This window comes from Oncorhynchus masou, chromosome 14, assembly GCF_036934945.1.
Source record: "Oncorhynchus masou masou isolate Uvic2021 chromosome 14, UVic_Omas_1.1, whole genome shotgun sequence".
Classification (NCBI taxonomy): domain Eukaryota; kingdom Metazoa; phylum Chordata; class Actinopteri; order Salmoniformes; family Salmonidae; genus Oncorhynchus; species Oncorhynchus masou.
In genome coordinates, this window is record NC_088225.1 from 19971367 (window position 1) to 19990195 (window position 18829).

Sequence of the window (18829 nt, forward strand, 5' to 3'; positions counted from 1 at the left end):
TGATTCAACGTCATCACAATACTTTTTTCTTAAAATGAGCGAGGAAACAATGTTGATTCAACCAGTTTTTCCAAGTGGGCAGCCTCATACTGCTCAATGTATTGTCCGTGCCTTTACAAACACCTCAGACAGTGAGGACTAGTTAGATAGCAGGTGCCTGAGAGACTGCTGTTGAATAGGGTGACTTTCTCTCAGCCATGACCACGTCACTAACCAGCCTGTGCTTACAGCCGTCCAGTGGTATTCAACCTATCCCTTATTCCACCCAGCAGCTTGTTGTCTCTGATCAGAGGTTAAGTCATATTTAATCACTTGTCGCTCCTGTTTATGGCTTTGAAGAGCTGACTTAATGGGCATCTTTATAACTTTAATCTTAATGAGGCCCAGGGAAATCAATGGCATTTGGTACAGGCACCTAGCTGGGCTAATGAAGCACCCTGCCAATGAAGTAAAGGGGCACCCACTTTACCAGGCCCCTAGCATAGAAGGATAGTCACAGTCCCTTTGCCTCAGGGACCATTTCTGATAATGCCAACATTAGGATGCCAATATACAAACCAACTTCGACAAAAATTCACCAATACTGGATTTTTCGGTGGACTAGCTCAGTTTTTACCTGATGCACGTTGAGAGCCCCACAAGCAGCAGTGAAAGGTTCAGGGCCTGGTGACCTGGTTAGCAGAGCTCTTTGATATTCAATATTAAGATAATGAGACAAATACAAACTATCCAGTCAAACCTTTCAGTTGTTTGGTACTTCTGCCATCTAGTGGCCATCGGTCATAATGTAAGACACACATTATGAGCCTGCTCACTGAAATCCTCATTCAATTTGAAGCCCCAACAATGGGAGAGCATGAGAAATGTAATGGTTTTACTTACATATTGCTGTCCTTTTCACCAATATTCACATTTAGTGTGCATCCCTCATTTCAACCAGTTTGCTGTAATATTCCCTCATGGGTCTCAACCCAGCTCTTGGTGGAATCCACAACAGATCTGTAAAACTCCTCCAGAGACTTGGTAGAGGCCACAACATCAAATTCACTCTCATCGCCACCAATAGTGTGAGGGACATGCTCAATCTATCCAATGGTGTGGTAACCATAAGCTCCAAAATGCTGCAAGGTAATTAGTGGACGTCATAACCTTGGGAGAGGCCTTTACCAGGTACTGACAGTAGGGCCAGCTGAGCCTGGGACTGGCATAGGGCAGGGACGTCGCTCCCTTAAGTTCGTAACACTCACAAACTACCCGCTATCCAAAGAAAAAGCAACAAAGAAAGCTGTAGCAATAATGATTTATATGCAATTATATTAATAACAACAATAAAAACGTAATGTTACTTGCGTAACCCAGGTTCTCTGATATTATGAATGAGATATCACACATGGGATTCACCCGAATCTCAGAAGCTCGAAGAACCAATTACACACAACTGTTGGAAACAAACAGGTCAAGTGCCGAATGAGGTGAGCCCCTCCCCTCATAAGGAGCCAATTGCCCGCCTCCGATCATTCTCAACCATGCTGAACTTCCTCACACTCTTACGAGTAAGGGTATGCAGTGAGATATCTCACTCATATCAGAGAACCTAGGTTACGCAAGTAACCTTGAGTTCTCTTTCAATTATTTGTTTTGATATCTCATATGTGGGAGATAGCCGACTCGCAAATCATATCGCAAACATGCTTTCCAAAGCCAGGTAGTCTCAACATATCAACCCTCAGAGGCACCGACACTGAAGACAGTATGCGCCAAGGTGCAGTGATGTCAAGCCAGTATAACCTCATAAATGTATGAGGGGATGCCACAGAAGGTTGGTGGCACCTTAATTGGGGAGGATGGGCTCATAATAATGGCTGGAATGGGTTTGATACCACTCCATTCCAGCCACTTATGTGTCATCCTCCCCTCAGCAGCCTCCTGTGGGGGATGCCCAACAAGCTGCATTGCAAATATCCTGTAAGGAGATACCCTTGAACAGTGCCCAAGAGGTACTGTAGCCATACCCCTGGTGGAGTGAGCCCTCAGGCCCTCCAGAGTCTGTAACCCCTTGCTATTATAGACCAATATAATAATTCCACAATCCAATTGATGATAGAGAGGTCTCACCCTAGCAGGGAGGTGCCCAGGACACATAGAGTTGTTGCTCTTGTTCAAAGCTCTCGCTCAAACCAGGTCTATGCACAATGCATGTACTGGACACAAACAGTGGAGATGCTCTTCTACCATAGAAGGGAAGGGTGGCGGTGGAAGCCACAAGCTCCAAGGTGAAACAAATGTAATTGCCTCTGACCTTAAGCATAAATGCGAGGTTGGGCAACAAGGAAACCTTGGAAAAACCCAGGGCAAACTGTAGGCACGAATGGTGAACTGACTGTGCATGCAGATGACTCACCAGCTTTGCAGACCGAATGGCGACCAGTAAAGTGGTCGTAAAGGAGAGAAAGTCAATAGACATGTTGCTGATAGTCCATCTCTATATGATCTACACAACCTAACCAAATAAAGTGTTACCCATTTCAAAAATATACAGATAATAACAGAAGGCATTACATTTTGCTTGCATAGTTTTAAAATTCCATTCAACATGCTTACTTACATCTTTAACAAACTCTTTCAAATGCACTATGTTTAGGTGTCACTGGATACTTTTTAGAGGACCAAGGCCTAGATTTAATCACATCAAGCATCAACCCCATTATTTTTATTTCTACTTTGCACATTCTTCCACTGCAAATCTACCATTCCAGTGTTTTACTTGCTATATTGTATTTACTTTGCCACCATGGTCTTTTTTTTGCCTTTACCTCCCTTATCTCACCTCATTTGCTCACATCGTATATAGACTTGTTTATACTGTATTATTGACTGTATGTTTATTTTACTCCATGTGTAACTCTGTGTCGTTGTATGTGTCGAACTGCTTTGCTTTATCTTGGCCAGGTCGCAATTGTAAATGAGAACTTGTTCTCAACTTGCCTACCTGGTTAAATAAAGGTGAAATAAAAGCATTAACCAGGGATAGCCGACACTCGTATAACTGGGGTTTTGGAAGTGTCAGATGTTGTAACTTGACTTCAACATTAATCTGAAGACTGTTATTTATTAATTAACTAACCATGTTTAATTGTTACCCAATTAACTTAATCATGTAACAATTAACTCATTAGGATCTGGGGCACCACAAGAGCGATTCTTTAACCTTTTTGGGATAGGGGGCAGCATTTTCACTTTTGGATGAATAGCGTGCCCAGAGTGAACTGCCTCCTACTCTGAAGTTTCTAAAACTGTTTGAATGATGTCTGAGTATAACAGAACTCATATGGCAAGCAAAAACCTGAGAAAAAATCCAACAGGAAGTGGGAAATCTGAGGTTTGTAGTTTTCAACTCAGCCCCCATTGAAGATACAGGGTGATATTAGTTATGTTGCACTTCCCAAGGCGTCCACTAGATGTCAACAGTATTTAGAACCTGTTTTGAGGATTCTACCCTAAAGGAGGGACTCATAAGGGCTCATTGAGTGAGTGGTCTGGAAGAGTGCCACAGCCTCGGTCTGGCGCGCTCACGTGAAAGGTAGCTACGTTCCACTTCATGTGTACAGAGAAAGGAGTTGTCCGGTTGGAACATTAATTCAGTTTTATGTTAAAAACATTCTAAAGATGGATTCCATACTTAGTTTGGCATATTTCTACGGGCTGTAACGGAACTTTTTGAACTTTTCGTCCGATGTTCGGCTTGACCTGAACGCGCTTTTGGATTTGTTTACCAAACGCCCTAACAAAAGAAGATATTTGGACATAACTGATGGACATTATCGAAACAAATCAAACATTTATGGTGGAACGGGGATTCCTGGGAGTGCATTCTGATGAAGATAATCAAAGGTAAGTGAATATTTAAAATGCTATTTCTGAGTAATGTTGACTACCCAATATGGCGGGTATCTTTTTGGCTGCTTTGTTGTCTAAAGGCTGTACTCAGATTATTGCATGGTTTGCTTTCTCCTTAAAGTTTTATTGAAATCTGACACAGCTGTTGCATTAAGGAGAAGTTCATCTAAAGTTCCATGTATAATAGTCATATCTTTATCAATGTTTATTATGAGTATTTCTGTAAATTGATGTGGCTCTCTGCACAATCACCGCATGTTTTAGAACTACTGAATGTAACGCGCCAATGTAAACTCAATTTTTTTATATAAATATGAACTTTATCAAACAAAACATACATGTATTGTATAACATGAAGTCCATGAGTGTCATCTGATGAAGATCATCAAAAGTTAGTGATTCATTTTCTCTATTTCTGCTTTTTATGACTCCTCTCTTTGGCTGGAAAAATCAGTGTTTTTTTCTGTGAGTTGGTGGTGACCTAAAATAATAATTTGTGGTGCTGATGCTGTAAATCCTTTTTGAAATCAGACACTGTGGCTGGATTAACGAAAATTTTATATTTAACATGGTGTAAAATACTTGTATGCTTGATGAATTTTAATTATGAGATTTCTGTTGTTTTGAATTTGGCGCCCTGCACTTTCACTGGCTGTTGTGGGTTCCGCTAGCGGAACGGGGTCCCCAGTCCTAGACAGGTTAAAGGAGTTACCATCTCCCGAATTAAACTCTCAAAAGGTCTTTACCTATCACATCTATAAACAGTCAACTTATTATTCATAACCTTGTATCATATCATCATTCTGAACAGTCATAACCTCCTTGCATCTGCAAAAACCCAAGCCTTACTTAAGATTCAGTACTACACAATTAGGTTTAATTATTTATTTACTAGCTAATTAAAATGGGAACACAGGATAAACATAGACACTCTGCACCGGTTATTGACTGGAAAATGCTGAAAACAGCTCCCTAGCGGAATGACAACAACATTGATGCTTGTTAAAGTAGAGATGGAGAGGGAGAGAGAGGGACACTTCACATTGGTACATTCAGAAACTACTCTCTCCAACAGTAACCATATAAACTCAGCAAAAAAAAATGTCCCTTTTTCAGGACCCGGTCTTTCAAAGATAATTAGTAAAAATCCAAATAACTTCACAGATCTTGATTGTAAAGGGTTTAAACACTGTTTCCCATGCTTGTTCAATGAACCATAAACAATTAATGAACATGCACCTGTGGAACAGTCGTTAAGGCTCTAACAGCTTACAGACGGTAGGCAATTAAGGTCACAGTTATGAAAACTTAGGACACTAAAGAGTCCTTTCTACTGACTCTGAAAAACCCCAAAAGAAAGATGCCCAGGGTCCCTGCTCATCTGCATGAACATGCCCTAGGCATGCTGCAAGGAGGCATGAGGACTGCAGATGTGGCCAGGGCAATATATTGACATACTGTGAGACGCCTAAGACAGCGCTATAGGGAGACAGGACGGACAGCTGATCCTCGCAGTGGCAGACCACGTGTAACAACACCTGCAAGGGATCAGTAAATCCAAACGTCACACCTGCGGGTCAGGTACAGGATGGCAACAACAACTGCCCAGGTTACACCAGGAACGCACAATCCCTCCATCAATGCTCAGACTGTCCGCAATAGTCTGAGAGAGGCTGGACTGAGGGTTTGTAGGCCTGTTGTAAGGCAGGTCCTCACCAGACATCACCGGCAACAACGTCGCCTATGGGAACAAACCCACAGTCGCTGGACCAGACAGGACTGGAAAAAAATGCTCTTCACTGACGCGTTGCGGTTTTGTCTCATCAGGGGTGATGGTCGGATTTGCGTTTATCATTGAAGGAATGAGCGTTACACCAAGGCCTGTACTCTGGAGCGGGATCGATTTGGAGGGGGAGGGTGCGTCATGGTCTGGGGCAGTGTGTCACAGCATCATCGGACTGAGCTTGTCATCATTGCAGGCGATCTCAATGCTGTGCATTACAGGGAGAGACGTCCTCCTCCCTCATGTGGTACCCTTCCTGCAGGCTCATCCTGACATGACCTTCCAGCATGACAATGCCACCAGCCATACTCCTCATTCTCTGCGTGATTTCCTGCAAGACAGGAATGTCAGTGTTCTGCCATGGCCAGCGAAGAGCCCGGATCTCAATCCCATTGAGCACATCTGGGACCTGTTGGATCGGAGGGTGAGGGCTAGGGCCATTCCCCCCAGAAATGTCCGGGAACTTGCAGGTGCCTTGGTGGAAGAGTGGGGTAACATCTCACAGCAAGAACTGGCAAATCTGGTGCAGTCTATGAGGAGGAGATGCACTGCAGTACTTAATGCAGCTGGTGGCCACACCAGATACGGACTGTTACTTTTGATTTTGACCCCCCCCCCCCTTTGTTCAGGGACACATTATTAAATTTCTATTAGTCACATGTCTGTGGAACTTTTTCAGTTTATGTCTCAGCTGTTGAATCTTGTTATGTTCGTACAAATATTTACACATGTTAAGTTGCTGAAAATAAACACAGTTGACAGTGAGAGGACGTTTATTTTTTGCTGAGTTTATTATTTAGTATATATAAAGACAAGATTAAATCAAGAATAATCTGATGGGTGACAATATTAGCCAATCACTTGTAAATTCTATATTATCACTTGTGAATGATGACCTGCGTAAGGAAAGAAACATTTTTTTTTAATCAGAATCGCACAACTGTAGCTTAGCCCATAGGCCTATAATGTTTTGACAACATTTGTATCACAACTAAAGTGGCCAAATAACTCCTTAACATTAAGCACATTAATCCACTTTACAAGGGGTGTAGAGCTTAACTGGCATACCTAAGCACTGCGTGAGTTTCACGTTTGTGGAAGATAATTTTCACAATAAAAATGCACCTTTATAATCAAAGCATTACATGCACAATTGCATTTGCAGTCACTTTTGACAATGGTGTTTTTCGCAAACAGAACATTCATGTTTATAGCCTACTGCTGCGTGCGCATTGCTGCGCTTATAATGTGAAGAAATAGCAGAATAGTTTATCAACATTTTACGCTAAACGTTCTGATCTGTTGCGTCAGCCTCATTGCGTAAAAAAGTTTTTGTTGATGCTAATGGTTGTATTGATTTGGGATCTATCGCATCCCACAACTGCCCCAGACTATATTTGGAATATTTATTTCTTACACAGTACTATGGGGGATAGTAGATTGACATAGGCTCGTGCTTTTGCTGTTCGTTAGGCCTACTCTTCTCGTTGGCTGATGAAAATTAAATGTGGACAGTTCTTCCAATATCTTCAATATGCACCTCGGAATTGGATAAGGACACGGCCAGTTATGTCCCCGATGTGTCTGTCTTCACTTGTAGCCTATGAGAAAGACACAATCACGTGATGGAGAGCCTCAGGGAGGAGGTCTGGAAATGGCTTTGATTTTTTTTATGGTCCATTATGACCACACAAAGGGGCTGCCGCCAGGATATTAGAGGCATTATCAAGTGCTTCTCAAATTGTGAATGAGAGAATGACGAAGTGTGTAAAGCCTTCAAATCATCATTAGAGTCGCATCGTGCAGCAATGTAATGTATTATTATTGTAATTGCAATGTATTAAAAATCTAAAACATATAGCCCAACATTTGTAGAACAACGAAAGTTACATTAACTCTAAATCAGTGGTTCCCAACCTTTTTCGGTTAATGTACCACTAACTGAATTTTGCTCTGCTCGGGGTACCCCTGAAGTACCCCCTCATGTGTATTTTAACAGTAGGTCTATGATCTCATGAGTCTTCTCAAGTGGTCACATTAGTCTTCTCAAGTACCCCCTGTGGATAGGCCAAGTGGAAGATAGGTCCTAGTACCCCTGATGGGAACCACTGCTCTAAATTAATCATATAGGAGTACCTATTTCTTTGTTAACCTCTACACAGAATAGCTGCATGTGTGCACTCCCTTAAATCGTTTGGAGAAAATATCCTTTCTATTTTATTCAGATTTGTTCAATTGTATTCTTCATACAATAAAATAATGCCATGGAATTCTGAAACTTGTCTGCTAAATGAACTAGTGCAGCCCACAGCCATATGGCATAGCCAGATCAGAAAAACTCAAAGAGTATGCTAACCCTGTTCTGAAATAGACCACATTTTCTTCATATCATGTTTCTTTAGACCTGTCTAAAATAAATAATGGATTTATTGTGATGGTGTAGGCTATATTACATGGATTTATTGTGATGGTGTAGGCTATATTACATGGATCTATTGTGATGGTGTAGGCTATATTACATGGATTTATTGTGATGGTGTAGGCTATATTACATGGATTTATTGTGATGGTGTAGGCTATATTACATGGATTTATTGTGATGGTGTAGGCTATATTACATGGATTTATTAGACTTTTTAAAATGTAGATGTTCCAAAGGTCTGCATCAGTGACTTGTAGGAAGCCAGGAGATGCTAAATGTGTTTATGTTAATTAGTGATCAATTACCGTGAGACCGACAGTTATTTGCTTGACAATCACAGGCGGACAAAATGTCTTGACCGCCACAGCCCTATTGGGGAGTATGAGTCATGTAGGGGGAAAAGCGTAGAGCAGTATGAGAGAGTCCAGTCCTAGAGGTGTCTAACCTGATATCGCAAAGAAATACGGGTAATGTGCCTTTTCATGCGATGCAAAGAGATCTACGGATGCTTGTCTGCATTTCTTCTCGATTCCCCCCACTACTCGGGAATGGAGTTTCCAATATCCGTAAAGGGGATTCCCTCTGGACAATAAGTCCACTCCTACATTTAGCACGCCAAGGACATGAGCCACGCATAAGGAAAGTTGATGAGTTTTGCTCCACAAAATAATTGCCTTTGCGAGGCTGTGAACAAGTGCAAACCTGGCGATTGACTGTCATGTCTTGTTATGTCTGTTCCTGTCCTTTCTCTTCACTCTGTCTCTCTCTGCTGGTCAACCTTCTGTCTCTCATTCTTCAGCTGTTCTACATTTCCCCTAACTAGCTCATTCACTCTTTCCCCACCTGTTCTCTCTTCCCCCTCTGATTAGGTCTCTATTTCTCTCTCTGTTCCTGCTACTTTCAGTGTTGATTCTTGTTTGTGTTTTTGATACTAGAAGCAAGCTGTCGTCCCGTTTGCTTCCACCTGTCCTATCCTGTCGGAGTCTGCCTGGCAGGTGCATCCTGCATTATACTACGTTCTTTTGTTCCATTGACTACGTTGGAAGAGGATTTATGCCATTCCTGTTTTTTATTAAAGAACTCTGTTTTCTGTTAAAACCGCTTTTGGGTCTTCACTCAAGTACATAACAGAAGAATCAGACCAAGAATGGACCCAGCGGCCCGGAATTCGAGATCCAGGGAGCATAGGCAGATTTCGACATGCTGTTGAGATCAAGTCTCCGACCTCACAAGACAGGTTCACCAACTCCGCCTCGATCCACCGCCCACTTCCAAGTCTCCGGAGCCCAATCAACAACCCGCCGTGTTACTCTGGGAAGTGCCGCTCATTCCTCACTCAGTGTGATGTGGTGTTCTTCTCCAGCCCAACACTTACTCCAGGAGCGCAGATGCCTACGTCAAAAGTGAGTGGGGCACGGCAATCTGGGAGGCTTGTATCTTTAAGGAGGAGATGATACGGGTTTTTGACCGATCGAGAGGCTTCCAGGGCCCTGTCTTTATGTCAGGGGAATAGATCCATAACGGATTATTCTATTGAGTTTCGTTTCTCTAGTGACTGGAAGAGCCGGCTTTGCTCGCTCGTTTTCTGGATGTCGAGGTTAAGGATGAGATCCTCTCCCGGGAGGTTCCTTCCTGTCTGGACTCCTTAATAGCTCTCGCTATTCGCATAGAGCGACGGTTTAATCGTGGAAAGGAGCTCGCGTTCTCCGTTGCTCCCTCTCCACATCACTACCTGGCTATCGGATGCTGAGCCTATGCAGCTGGGGCAGTATGACATCTCGGCCAAGGAGAAGGAACGGATGGTCATTTTGTCACCTCATGTCCAGTAAAAGCCAGAGCTCATCAGTAAAGGGAGGGCTATGAGCGCAACTACTCAGGCCTCTCCTTCTGGATCACGCAACCTTTCCGGTCCAATGGCCCGGTTCATCTGCTTCCTGCAGTGCCTTGATAGACTCTGGGGCGGAGGGCTGTTTTATGGACGAGATGGGCTCGGGAACATGACATTCCTCTCAGACAGTTAGGGGATCCTTGTTCGCTTTAGATGGTAGTCTCCCCAAGACAGCGTGAGACGCTGCCTTTAACCCTCACTGTCTCTGGTAATCATAGCGAAACCATTTCTTTTTAATTTTTCGTTAACCTCATCCCTGGGCGCCATAACCCTTCTATTAATTGGTCTAGTAATACTATTCCTGGAATGTTTCTTGTCATGTTGTTTAATGTCTGCTATCCCTCCTGTTTCCTCTGTCTCTTCTTCACAGGAGGAGCCTTACAGGGGTGCCGGAGGCCATCACGATCTGCGCACGGTGAGTCGTTCCAAGGCCACTTCTCTCCCTCCACACTGTGTATGACTGTAGTATTGATCTCCTTCCGGGAACTACTCCCCCCGGGGTAGATTATACTCTCTGTCGGCTCCCGAACGTAAGGCTCTCGAGGATTATTTGTCGGTTTCGCTCAACGCCGGTACCATAGTCTCCTCCTCCTCTCCCGCCGGACGGGGGGGTTTTTTGTTCAGAAGAAGGACGGGTCCCTGCGCCCATGCGTGGATTATCGAGGGCTGAATGACATAACAGTTATCGTTATGCTTCCTCTTATGTCTTCACAGATCCTGCAGGGAGCCAGGTTTTTCCAAATTGGACCTTCGTAACGCCTACCATCTCGTGCGCATCAGGGAGGGGGACACGGCTAACATAGGGCACTTTGAATACCGGGTTCTTCCTTTCGGCCTCGTTAACGCTCCAGCTGTCTTTCAGGCACTAGTTAACCGTCCTGAGAGACATGCTGAACATTTTTGTTTTCGTTTACATGGACGATATCCTGATTTTTTCTCCGTCTCTCTCGATTCATGTTCAGCACCACGCGTCCTCCAGCGCCTTTTGGAGAACTGTCTTTATGTGAAGGCTGAGAAGTGCAATGCCGCCTCTGTCCCTTTTCTCGGTTGTTATTTCCGCTGAATATGGATGTCCAGGTTCATTGTAAGTGTCGAGCTGCAGCGCTTTCTGGGCTTCGCTAATTTCAGTCGTTTCATCCGTAATTTTGTGGCAGCTCCCTCACAGCCCTTACTTCTGTTAAGACGTGCTTTAAGTGGTCCGTTTCCGCCCAGGGAGCTTTTATCTTCTTAAGAATCGTTTTACATCCGCTCCTATTCTTGTTACACCTGTAGACATGATTTCCTTTGGGAGCCATTTGGGACGGCAAGGTCCATTTCTTCATCGCTTTGTAAAAAATGCAATATTAGCCCAACAGTGGTTGGACGTTTGGACTGACCATAGGACCTTGAGTACATCCGTTCAGCCAAAGCTTAATCGTCAGGCTCGTTGGGCTCTGTTTTTCGCTCGTTTCGAGTTTTTATTTCTTATCGTCCGGGCTCAAAAAAGTGATGCTTTATCTCGCTTGTTCTTCTGAGGTCTACCGACCCCGAGGGGATTCTCCTGACGGGCGTGTTGTCGGGTTGACTGTCTGGGGAATTAAGGTGACATTATTCAGCTTGTCCTAGGAACCTTCTGTTCGTTTCCCGTTCCTACTCGTCCGGCCGTTCTTCATTGGGCCCACTCTGCCAAGTTAGCCGGCCAGACGCTTCCATTCGCCAGCGTTTCTGGTGGCCCACTCGGGAACGTGACGATGCGCGCAGACTAAATCTGGGAATAGAAACCGTGGTCTCACATCGCTTTAGATACCGGACTGCCTTCATCAGCGGGGAAGACAGTTATTCTTGGTTGTCGATAGATCTCAGGCGGCTCATTTCCTCTAGATAAGCTCCCTTCTGCTAAGGAGACGCAGACTCATTATCGAGAATGTTTTGGCGCAGTTACCGACAGAGGCCCGCAGTTCACGTCTCAATTTTAGTTTTGCCGTTTGAATGAATGGCAAGCCAAACGGGCCAATCAGACTGTTGGGCATTTTTGAATGGTCAGAACAGCTCCCTGGGCAGAGTACGCCCACAACTCGCTTCCCTCGTCTGCTACCGGTCTATCCCCTTTTCAGTGTAACCAGCCTCCGCTGTTCTCATCTCAGCTCGCCGAGTCCTGCGTCCCCTCCGCTCAGGCTTTTTGTCCATCGGCACTTTGCCGTAATAGGGCGCAGACTGTGAGGGCCGCTTAAAGCGTAGGACCAAGAGTCCTAGATATTGTTGCGGTCAGAGAGTATGGCTCTCCACTCAGAACCTTCCCCTTAAGACAGCTTTCGCAATTCCGGTTCATTGGTCCGTTCCGTATTTCTCAGGTCATTAATCCTGTCGCAGTGCGACTTCTTCTCCAGCGCTATCTTCGTCGCGTTCACCCAGTCTTCCATGTCTCCTGTGTTAAGCCCGTTCTTCGCGCCCCCGCTCGTCCCTCCCCCCCCCATCCTTGTCGAGGGCGCACCCATCTACAGGGTTCGTAAGATTTTGGACATGCGCCCTCGGGGGCCGTGGTCATCAGTACCTAGTGGATTGGGAGGGGTACGGTCCTGAGGAGAGGAGTTGGGTTCCCTCTCGGGACGTGCTGGACCGTTCGCTGATCGATGATTTCCTCCGTTGCCAGCCAGGTTTCCTCCTCGAGTGCGCCAGGAGGCGCTCGGTGAACTGTCATGTCTTGTTATGTCTGTTCCTGTCCTTTCTCTTCACTCTGTCTCTCTCTGCTGGTTAGGTTACCTTCTCTGTCTCTCATTCTTCAGCTGTTCTACATTTTCCCTAACTAGCTCATTCACTCTTTCCCCACCTGTTCTCTCTTCCCCCTCTGATTAGGTCTCTATTTCTCTCTCTGTTCCTGCTACTTTCAGTGTCTGATTCTTGTTTGTGTTTTTGATACTAGAAGCAAGCTGTCGTCCCGTTTGCTTCCACCTTGTCCTAAGTCTGCCTGGCAGGTGCATCCTGCATTATAACGTTCTTTTGTTCCATTGACTACGTTGGAAGAGGATTTATGCCATTCCTGTTTTTTATTAAAGAACTCTGTTTTCTGTTAAAACCGCTTTTGGGTCTTCACTCAAGTACATAACATTGACACTACTGCGTGCCAAGTAGTGTTATCTCAAAACCAGAATTCAACATAATTTGACTTTGATATCAGGTTTAGTACACCAACACGATACCACGGCACAAAATGAAAATTAGGTAGACAAAGTGACAGATGGCACTTGATCCAGACAGATCTTTTGAGGTCAATATTACATTACGTACATTTTTCACAGATAGTATAATTGATTAATTAATGCATACATGGCTATCATATAATCAAGTTGACTTTGTTTATTACAAGCTAACTACATAACATAATGGCAAATTAATTTAATTGTAAATTGCTATTGATAAACTGGGTTAATCCAGATGTAACCTAGGCCAATTCTTTAACCTTTATTTAACTAGGCAAGCCAGTTAAGAACAAATTCTTATTTACAATGACAGCCTACTGGCCAAACCCAGACAACGCTGGGCCAATTGTACGCAGCCCTACGGGACTCCCAATCACGGCCGGTTATGATACAGCCTGGGTGACTCTAGTGACACCTCATGCACTGAGATGCAGTGCCTTAGACCGCCGCACCTCTCGGGAGCCCAATACAGGTGAATGAATGTTCAATAGGAGTGTGTTCATGTATTGAATTATTCAGCTTGTTGTGGCTGATTTCATGGGGTTACAGATGAAAAAGTATATTTCCTTTCCATTTGGGACTTATGTTATTGTACTGATCAACAACACTTGCATAGAAGAAGCAATCTATTCTTTTATAAAAGTGTGCGCTGTCTCTTAGACCTAATGACATTATTCACACACACAGTGAGAGAGACGGGATGTGAGGGCATAGACAATAAAACCAGTAGATAGTGATAGCGTTGATGTCATCCACGTATTCCTATAGATAACTCGCGATGGCGCATGACGCCGAAAGTATTTGAATTTGAAGCGTGCCATATTGCTGAATGGGGCTGAATGGCAACCACAAACAAAATCGCCATTGATCATGGTGAAAGTGGCCGTAACTAGCAAAGGATCATGATCATTTCATCCTGCCTGAGAGAGTCAACCCAACCGGGCATAAGCCTCCTCGTAGCCTGCCAGCCTGTGATTGGTCTGTGTCAGCACGTGGTCCTATGTGACGACAAATGTAGTAGTCAGAACGGATCACTATTTAATTAAATATCACGATTTGTAGTGAACTTTAACATAATTCAATGTGGAGACCAAACTTGATCATAATAAACACATTTTAGAGGCCAAATTGGCTTCAAAGTGTTTTGTTTGTTTTTAATCATAATTTACATAGGCTTTCGAGGGTAGACCAGGGCTTGCACGCAGTAGCCGACCAGCAGAGCTCAGGACTTTACGCTCCAGACCAGACACTCGGAGCTAGGGAGAATGAATAGATATTTTGTCAATGACTGTATGGTTTTTGGTGACAATCAGCTTTGAAATCAGCATATTTGCATTATGGTTCTTAGTTATCACAAGCAAAGTTCTAGGGTAGTGAATTAACGTTAGCTTCAGTTGTAAGTTAGCAAGGAAAGTTAACCTACAAAGCTGGAAGCTACTGGAATCTTCTTGCATTGTAAAGTGTTGTAGCCTCTAATGGACATTGTTTTGCGAACAGTAATTAACAGTTGAAACATTTCTACAAGCAGTGTAGCATTATTGAAGTGCGTTAACGTCTGTGCAGCATGAGTGGGGAGCTAACATGACGCAGCCCAGACTCAAGTGAGTGCAGTGTTTTTTTGGGACAGGCTTGAGCTAGCAATGACTAAGTGGAGCAGGCACGATGCGCTCACCCTATAAGGGGACATCGGCAGCGCTGCTAGAGAGACTTGATCCTCTCTCAATCAGTAGACGACATGAGACATTTGACAGAAGTACCAAAGGTTTAGAAAAATGCTAGTACCATGTTCTAGTATTTTTAAAAAAGTACAAACGTTTCGGTATACCTTTCCAGAATGCCCGTTGAAGGCAGGAGGTCTCATTACAAACTGCAGTCTGTAGCCCTTGGTAACTGTGGATAGCACTGTGGATAGTCTCTGGGGGCTTCCCCATTCCCCACCTTGGTTGGTGGAGGGCTAGCCCGGATTTCCACAGTTTCCGGGTCTACAGGGCAGACAGAAGTTAAAGGCTTGACTTTCCTTCTTGCAGAGTTTGCATTTCTGCTGCATGGTGGCAACAGAAGGCCCAAACAGTACCTTTGGCACTACTAGAGTAGGAAGTCTTCTTTGTCCTTGTGGGATAGAACGGACCGGTTGAGGCACAAGGCTCTCTGTCCTACCACCGCAAGATTCATGACGTGGCCACAGCATTGGATGGCGCCTCTAGAGGCACGGGAGGTTGAGCTCTGTGATGGCATTGGAGTTGAGGTGGCTGGCCAAACACTGTTTGGTCCAAACACATTAACAAATCATGGGATTTTATCATAGGAAATTAACACCTGTAATAAAGTAGTCTCTGCTTCCAGGCCTCAGTTGCATTGTTCTCAAGAGTCTGGGGAAGTTCATATTGGAGAGGTAGGTATGAGTGGAATGCTGACTACCAGCGGCTGCTGGCTAATTGGCTATGAGAAGCACAAATTATCCCGATTAAGATCATTTACGGTGCTAGCATTGTTGGCATACTATATATTGTTTTGAATAATATGTTGTATATAATTTGGTTGAAAATGACACTACCCCAAGTGGGCACCAGTGAAAATGATTGGCTTTCGGAGTCAACTCTCCGCCTTCGTTCATAGCCATGGGAATTAGGGGTTGTGAGGGTGCAGCAACACCCCCTGAAAATCTGAAGAAAAAAATGACAACAATAAAGTAGTACATTGGGCCTTTAATAGTCCTGTATTAGCAGACCGATATATCCATCTGCAGTGCCAGCAATGACAAAAATATTTGTCTACCCCCCCCCCCCTATTGACAAAAACTACTTCCCGCAGCTATACCTTTGAATGTGCCTTTTCCAAATTAAAAAGAATATATAAGAAGTACAGTCTCCAGCCACCAAGGCCGTTGATCATCTCTCTGCTACTGCACGGCAAGCAGTACCAGTGCACCAAGTCTGGAACCAACAGGATTGAGAGCAGCGGTCTAAGGCACTGCATCTCAGTGCTAGAAGCATCACCACAGACTCTGGTTAGATCCCGGGCTGAATCACAACCGGCTGTGATCGGAAGTACCGTAGGGCGGCACACAAATGGCCCAGCATCATCCGGGTTAGGGAAGGGTTTGGCCGGAGTAGGCCAACATTGTAAAATTTTACTGACATGCCTAATTAAATATATATATATATATATCTGCATTGACTCTTTTTTGCACTAACTCTATGCACACACATTGAACTCTGCCCACACACTTACACTGACACCCCAACACACACATACACCCACAAACTTTCACACTCACCACATACGCTGCTGTCACTATACACGACCACAAGCATACTTCCAAAGTTGTGGCAAAAGTGGCAAAATGGCCTAAGGACAACAAAGTCAAGGTATTGGAGTGGCCATCACAAAGCCCTGACCTCAATCATATAGAACATTTGTGGGCAGAACTGAAAAAGTGTGCGAGCAAAGAAGCCTACAAAACCTGACTCAGTTACACCAGTTCTGTCAGGAGGAATGGGCCAAAATTCACCCAACTTATTGTGTTGAAGCTTGTGGAAGGCTACCCAAAACGTTTGACCCAAGTTAAACAATTTAAAGGCAATGTTACCAAATACTAATTGAGTGTATGTAAACTTCTGACCCACTGGGAATGTGATGAAAGAAATAAAAGCTGAAATAAATCATTCTCTACTATTATTCTGACATTTCACATTCTTAAAATAAAGTGGTGATCCTAACTGACCTAAAACAGGGAATTTTTACTGGGATTAAATGTCAGGAATTATGAAAAACTGAGTTTAAATGTATTTGGATAAGGTGTATGTAAACTTCCGACTTCAACTGTACATTCTGTAGCTACCTCAGTTACCTTGTACCCCTGCACATCGACTCAGTACTGGTACTTCTTGTATATAGCCACGTTATTGTTATTCTTTATTCACTGTGTATTTGTTCCTTGTGTCATTATTTCCATTTGCATTGTTGGACAATGACCCGTAAGTAAGCATTTCAATGTTGTTTATGAAGCATGTGTCAAACAGCTTGGATACACCACCTTATTTTAGCCACTTACTGACAAGACGTTCCACAGGCTTTATTTTTATTTATTTATTTATTTAACCAGGTAGACAAGTTGAGAACAAGTTCTCATTTACAATTGCGACCTGGCCAAGATAAAGCAAAGCAGTTCAACACATACAACGACACAGAGTTACACATGGAGCAAAACAAACATACAGTCAATAATACAGTATAAACAAGTCTATATACGATGTGAGCAAATGAGGTGAGATAAGGGAGGTAAAGGCAAAAAAAGGCCATGGTGGCGAAGTAAATACAATATAGCAAGTAAAACACTGGAATGTACAGGTGCAGTAATCTGTGAGCTGCTCTGACAGTTGGTGCTTAAAGCTAGTGAGGGAGATAAGTGTTTCCAGTTTCAGTGCTTTTTGTAGTTTGTTCCAGTCATTGGCAGCAGAGAACTGGAAGGAGAGGCGGCCAAAGAAAGAATTGGTTTTGGGGGTGACTAGAGAGATATACCTGCTGGAGCGTGTGCTACAGGTGGGAGATGCTATGGTGACCAGCGAGCTGAGATAAGGAGGGACTTTACCTAGCAGGGTCTTGTAGATGACATGGAGCCAGTGGGTTTGGCGACGAGTATGAAGCGAGGGCCAGCCAACGAGAGCGTACAGGTCGCAATGGTGGGTAGTATATGGGGCTTTGGTGACAAAACGGATGGCACTGTGATAGACTGCATCCAATTTGTTGAGTAAGGTATTGGAGGCTATTTTGTAAATGACATCGCCAAAGTCCAGGATTGGTAGGATGGTCAGTTTTACAAGGGTATGTTTGGCAGCATGAGTGAAGGATGCTTTGTTGCGAAATAGGAAGCCAATTCTAGATTTAACTTTGGATTGGAGATATTTGATATGGGTCTGGAAGGAGAGTTTACAGTCTAACCGGGCACCTAAGTATTTGTAGTTGTCCACGTATTCTAAATCAGAGCCGTCCAGAGTAGTGATGTTGGACAGGCGGGTAGGTGCGGGTAGCGATTGGTTGAAGAGCGTGCATTTAGTTTTACTTGTATTTAAGAGCAATTGGAGGCCACGGAAGGAGAGTTGTATGGCATTGAAGCTTGCCTGGAGGGTTGTTAACACAGTGTCCAAAGAAGGGCCAGAAGTATACAGAATGGTGTCGTCTGCGTAGAGGTGGATCAGAGACTCACCAGCAGCAAGAGTGACCTCATTGATGTATACAGAGAAGACAGTCGGTCCAAGAATTTAACCCTGTGGCACCCCCATAGAGACTGCCAGAGGTCCGGACAGCAGACCCTCCGATTTGACACACTGAACTCTATCAGAGAAGTAGTTGGTGAACCAGGCGAGGCAATCATTTGAGAAACCAAGGCTGTCGAGTCTGCCGATGAGGATGTGGTGATTGACAGAGTCGAAAGCCTTGGCCAGATCAATGAACACGGCTGCACAGTAATGTTTCTTATCGATGGCGGTTAAGATATAGTTTAGGACCTTGAGTGTGGCTGAGGTGCACCCATGACCAGCTCTGAAACCAGATTGCATAGCAGAGAAGGTATGGTGAGATTCGAAATGGTCGGTAATCTGTTTCTTGACTTGGCTTTCGAAGACCTTAGAAAAGCATGGTAGGATAGATATAGGTCTGTAGCA